The sequence below is a fragment of the Schistocerca cancellata genome, chromosome 8, assembly GCF_023864275.1.
Source record: "Schistocerca cancellata isolate TAMUIC-IGC-003103 chromosome 8, iqSchCanc2.1, whole genome shotgun sequence".
Lineage (NCBI taxonomy): Eukaryota > Metazoa > Arthropoda > Insecta > Orthoptera > Acrididae > Schistocerca > Schistocerca cancellata.
Window position 1 is genome coordinate 322,491,664 of NC_064633.1, and position 6,809 is coordinate 322,498,472.

Sequence of the window (6,809 nt, forward strand, 5' to 3'; positions counted from 1 at the left end):
AATATCTCAGTTACGTCACAAGTTACCACATTTTGTGTTGTTATAAACCTGTGTAACACAGACACCCTAAATATGAGTCTTGTGAAATCAGTTTTACGCCGACGTAGCGATTATCACGGAAGGACAATAATACAGAAGAAAAGTGCAGTTAAAGTTGGTATAAATTCGCCCCTTCTGGGATCCTCGCAGTCTCTCCCTGTCACTTCCACGTTTGGCCACTAATACTGGCGCCACGCACTCCCGCTGAACACTCCGCGGCCGTTTGGACGCGCCGAGCGAGGCAGGTGCTGCGGGCACCGTGATGCGGGAGCTCTCGGAAACAGCTTTGAAGCCCTCGATCTTTGTCTGCGTCGATGGCGCGCTGCGCATGATCAAGGACCCGTTCACCTGTCCGCGTGGCGTACCTGGATCCAATTAAACGATGGGGCCCTCCCTACGGCCGCCTGTGTGATCGCGGCGCTGTGTGCTTGCTGTCGAGGCTGACACGCAGAATGAGCCATGTTTACGCGCGTTTCTCTTGTTACTGAGTTCTATTGGCGTAACTAATTGGATGGCAATACCCTCGGCGCCGAGCCGGTTTCATGAGTTTAATTGCTTCAAAGTAATGGAAACGATGCCGAGTTGTTTTCGTGTAATCTTTCCTTTAATCGACAAAGACGGCCAGCTTCGCAGTGCCTTCCCTTTCGTACCAATAACAGTGAATCGGTAACGATGAGCAACTTCTTTAAAAGACTGGCATGCCAAGACAACGTCAAGTACTCAACATCGCGGTATTTGGGTTTCAATCTGAATGCCGTATCAGTACTGTTATCAGGAGATGTCAATTGCGGTGAAAACCGATACAAATTGCGGAAGCCACTGACTCGTATTGACATTATTATTTGATTACGATTCACGAATGTGAGGAATAAAGCCAACGGAAGATTTAGTGAATCACGCTGGAGCGGTTCTAGGGCTACTCATAAAATTTTGAGTATCAGTGTGAAAAAAATGAAGTTGTGCCATTAACTTTTTGTTTGTTTGCAGATAAATGTTGTCCATGTACTTACAGGAATACCCGCGCCTGAGTACCTTGGAAAGATGCTGCAGGTGGTGGTGCAGCCCACATCTACAATATCAATGAACTATGCCATGGTAAGGACCTGTGGTCTCGCGTGTCGGCACGGTAACTCAGCTTATTCGCTCAGAGGATTAACTGTCCTCTGTTAAAAAAAAAAATTAGTTAATGGATCGATAATGAACTTGAGTAAGTGCCATAGGACGTCCGCTCCCAACAAATATAACGAATAACGATTAATTAAGAACAAAATGAGATTTTTTTAAGTTCAAGCATTATGACTGGCATATTGGAGAGGTAACGGTAGATCACGCTGGTTTCGGTCTTCGAACAATTAACAATTCGGGTCTTCGAGCTTCCTTTCGAAGTGCCACAAGACGTGGTCGTCTAAGCTTTCCGACCCTACGACAGAGTTGTGGGGCACAACATGGAAAAATGACAGACGTTCACGACATACCACGTGTTGAATGGTGTCCGAGAAATCAAAATCGAACTCTCCACACATGTACCGTCCTATCTGCTGATAGGTGGCGTACGAGCTATCGTTATATATGATGGCCAGCGGCGGACGTGTGACAGTAGCGCACAAGAGAGCCATGTTCGGTCAGACTGTCTCCGCCGACATTTGCTCCAGGTCCCGACCAGTGACTCAGCTCCCAAAGCGACGGTCATTTCTTTACCAGACAGCTACACCACAGCCGTATGCAGCCCAGATGCGTCACTTCAGGAAGCGCCTGTTCTCTCCCCAGCACTCCCAACTGGAAATGATGGTCCTGCCACGGCCTCACCGGCACCATGTCCTCCGACGGCTACGAGACCACCACCTCTCCAGACCTCGAACGATGACCAGCCTGCCCACTGCGATGGACATCGATGCGAGTGTGGTGCCTACCTCTGCTTTTCTTCAGATCGGCAGGACCTCTGACATTGAACGTCTACATTCTGATACAGAATAGCACCTCCGAAAGCAGCGGTCGCCCCGGAAACGGAAGAAGAGAACTAAGTGACGACACACTACTTCATGTGGCATTACAGGCAGTGGAGCGGATACAAGACAGTGATCTCCCTTCGAGCGCCCTGATGACGGGAGTGGTTGCTCCTTATGTCCCATCTGAGGAACAATCCCACCCGATAATGATGGATCCCAAGGAGGGAGAGTCCCTGCACCCATCTATAGCAGAGTCACCACAACTCTGGCCCTCGATGAGGGCGAGGTCGCTTGCCACCTGCTACAGTCTCCTGGGCTGATCGAGATGGTAGCACTCCCATTAGGCAGTGCCCCTTGGAGGTGCCTGACCCACCTTCCAACCAGTGATTGCAGCTACATGGACTGTGCCAGCCAGACATCTCTGCCAGAATCTGTGCCAATAATGGACCCACAACACTGTCACATCGTGACGATGAATCTGGCCACCATTAGGGCTCCCCACAAACTGGAAATGTTTGCCCCGTATACACGTCCACCTTATTCTGGTGGCTATCCTGCGCATAACCAGCTCTACGCTGGACACTTATGGCATGTGGCAAAGACTTCAAAGCTTGACAAGCGAGCACCATAGACTTTTATTATGTGGTGCTTTGTGGCTGCACTTCGGTGCCATTCTCTCTTGTTCGTCAGACGATAGGGCACAGTGCTAAAATGCACATCACTTCACTCATGCAACGATAATTGGAATAGGCCCTGTCAGAACCTGCACCCATGACCAAATGCATCACGAATCACCATCAACGTACCACCTCCTTACAGCACGCCGACGTCGTCGTCCAGCTCTCATACACGACCTCACCGATGCGGAAGGACGACGATACACTGCGCATTGCGCCATTGGTCACGCTTTCTATTCTCATTTCCGCGATCTGTATGCTGTCGTCCCACATCCCCTTACCCTAATTGAGGAGGTAGCAGCACTGACTGTCAACACCATGCCAGAGGATATATCTCAAAAACTTCAGGAACAAGTGACCTCTGATGAAGTCCTAGATGCTATCAAAGTGCGAGCTGCCAACAAATCCCTTGGAGCTGACAGTTGCCCCCTCAAATTTTACAAGTGTTTTAGCTCTCTTTTGATATCTACTTGGACGTTCATCTGTCTCGAGCTGATGTCAACCACAACGACGATCCCAGTCACGTTCCTTGGTGGGGGGTTATCATCCTGGTCCCTAAGTCACATGGGCAATCTGTGATTACCAGCCCATCACTCTGCTCAACTGTGACATGAAAATTTTTACCCGTTTGTTGGCCTCACGACTCAAGAAGGTAGCAAGATACGTCACCTTCCTTGATCAAACTTCGCTGGGTGATGACAACATCCATACGGACCTTTGCCGTTACAGGGACATGATCGCGCTCAAACGGTCACTACATTTACCAATTACATTGGCATCGCTTGACTTCAGTCAGGCATTCGACCGTGTCGACCGTACCTTTCTGAAATCGGTCCTTCTTCACAAGGGATTTCCGGCTCGCATAGTAACAGTGGTAATGCGGCTCTTGAGCAGCGCGATTTTGAGAATACTCTGTAATATTCGCCTCAACCCACCTATAGCGATCGAGCGCTCTGTCCGACAGGGTTGCCTACTTTCCACTATTAAAGCCCCTACTCCAGTGGCTTCGGCAATGCCTGGTGGGCCTGACATTGCATGGGCACCGTTTCTGTTGTACAGCCTATGCTGACGATCTACTCCTCTACCTCCGCAATGTGGACGATGTACCCGCGGCTCTGACTTGGGTGACGACATATGGGAGGGATCGGGCAGTTCTCTTAACATACCCAAATCGAAGGTTCTGCTCATTGGTGAGGTCTACCTGAGAGATATGTGGCTCCTCTAAAAGTGGCCACCAGCGTCCGCTGTTTGGGCATTGATTTTATGAATGACCTCCGTCCTTTAGCGGCAACCAACAGTAGACGTCTCCTCCAAACAATCAGGGCTGGCCTTGTGGACCATCAGCTTAGATCCATGGACGCCGTATAGCGTGCACAATACGTGATTGTTTACCACGCCTCACGCATCCACCATGTGGCACAAGTGTTCCCGGTCCCGATTATCCTCGCACGTCGTATGTTGATGGTGATGGGATCCTTTGTCTGTACCGGAATGTTATTTAAAGTTCAATATTCCTCCCTTGCACCTCCCGCGGGAGCGTGGTGGAGTGGGCTTATTCCATGTACCAGACAGAGTTACGGCACTTTTTGTTAGCTCCCAACTGAAAGTCAGGCGTCGCTGCCCGACGAGCCTGACCAGACTGCTTTTGCATGAATACGTGCCAGTCTTCATGTCAACCGCAGTCATGTTATCAGACATTCCATCCCCCTTTTATCACTTTCGGCGCTTCTTTCTTGAATTAACTTACATCCTGCACTCCTTACTCCTTTCACGTATACTCCGGACAAAGACTGTACACGACACATTACAAATATGTCGAACCCCCAACCCCATCGGTCACAAGTTCCCCAGAATTAACTTACATCCTGCACTCCTTACTCCTTTCACGTATACTCCGGACAAAGACTGTACACGACGCATTACAAATATGTCGAACCCCCAACCCCATCGGTCACAAGTTCCCCAGATCATATGGCGTCGTCTGTGGAAAGCGGTACTTGCTGCTTATCCCGACACCAGCGTCAAGTCCACCTGGTGTATCACCGTCAGTGGCAAACAGGTCAACCAGTTTCGTTTGCACCGTATCCGCCTCGCTGACACACCCCACTGTGTTCAATGTGGTATAGAGGACGCAGCCACTCATTGAGTCTCGTGGGGTCCGTTGTCTGACGTCTGGAGGCTCGCGTAGGGTATCTTGGCTTTCCTTACCCGACAGACACCTGCTCAGATCACTTCCTGACGCTTTTATTCCAGGATGTGATTCATTAACCCCAACGAAAATTAACGCTGTGAATTGGACGTGTGGTCATACGGTCCCCTACCTTTTTGGCCTCGATGAGAAATCAGAACTAAGTTTTTGGACGTACCTTAACGATCGCCACTGCACTTATTCGCAACCACAGACACAACGCTGATACTTTTTTGCCATCATAATGTTCTGAACGCACTACAAGCGGAATCTCCATTAAATTTTCGAGAAGACACTTTTGGATGTTCTGCCAACGCCTGAAGAGTTACATTTTATTTTTTTGTTGGGATACAAGTGGCTGTGGCAAGTGCTGTTTTTTTGTAGTTTTCCCTTTCCTGTCCAGGGGCGGAAAATAAATAAAAAAGAATGTTAACTGCCATCTGTAATAAGAAAACTGAGATAATGCATCAACGATGAACTTGAATAAGTGTCATAGGACGTCCGCCCACAACAAATACAACGATCTATTACGAACACAATGAGATTTTTTTTTAAAAAAAGAGTGTAGCGTCTTTGTTTGATTTGTAATCACAACGTCCTCGGACGCTGTTTCGAACCCGACTACGCTTAAATTTTGATTAAAAATCACCATTGCAGGCCGAAGACTTCTGGCATAAGAAGTCACCCTCATTCCGCCAACGGCCATGCCAAAGAGGACAGAGGAGTCGGCTGGGGTTCAGGGCACTCTCTTATTCTTGGGGCAGGAAACTACCCATGAAGCAGGAATAAATAGCAATGATAAACGGTATGAGGATGCATCAGGCAATGGCAACTACTGCATTAATGACACATCAGGTATAACCACAGGTGATGTGGCTTGTGACTGAAAATGTGTCGTGATGGTCTCTCCATTGGCAAATAGATTCCGGAATATTCCCCAATACGAATCTCCGGGAGGGGACTGCCAAGGGGCAAGTGACAATGAGAAAAAGATTGGATAACGTTCTGCGAGTCGGGGCGTGGAATGTCAGAAGCTTGAATATTGGTGGGAAGCTAGAAAATCTGAAAAGGGAAATGCAATGGCTCAATCTAGATTTGGCAATGGTCAGCTAAATGAAATGGAGAGAAGACAAGGATTTCTGGTCAGAGGAGTTTAGGTTAATACCAACAGCAGCAGAAAATGGTACAACAGTAGTAGGATTCGTTATGAACAGGAAGATAGAGCAGAGAGTGTGTTAGTGAGAACAGTTCAGTGATAGGGTTGTTCTTATCGGAATCGACAGGAGACCAACATCGACAACGACAGTTCAAGTATAAATGCTGACGCCGCAAGCTGAAGATGAGGAAACAGAGGAAATGTATGAGGATATTGACAGGGTAATACAGTAAGTAAAGGGAGATGACAATCTAATAGTCAAGGGGGACTGGACTGCAGTTGTAGGAGAAGAAGTAGCGGATAACGTTACAAGAGAATGTGGGCTTGGGACAAGGAATGAGAGAGAAGAAATATTAACAACGAATGCTCTGTTCAAGTATCACAAGAAGAGAAGGTATACTTGGAAAAGGCCGGGTAATACGGGTTGATTTCATTTAGATTACATAATGGTTAGACAGAGATTCCGAAACCAGATACAGGATTGTAAGGTGTACCCAGGAGCAGATACAGACTCAGATCGCAACATAGTGGTGATGAAGAACAGGCCGAAGTTCATGAGATTAGTCAGGAAGAATCAGTACGCAAAGAAGTGGGACCCGGAAGTGCCAAGGAATGACGAGATGCGGTTGAAGTCCTCTAAGGCTATGGATACAGAAATAAGGAAAAGCTCAGTAGGCAGTTCATTTGAAGGTATCGGACATCTCTAAAAATGGCAATCACATGGGTACAAAGAAGGTTACTGCGAAGAAACCATGGGTAACAAGAGAAATACTTCAGTTGATCGACGACAGAAGGAAGTACAT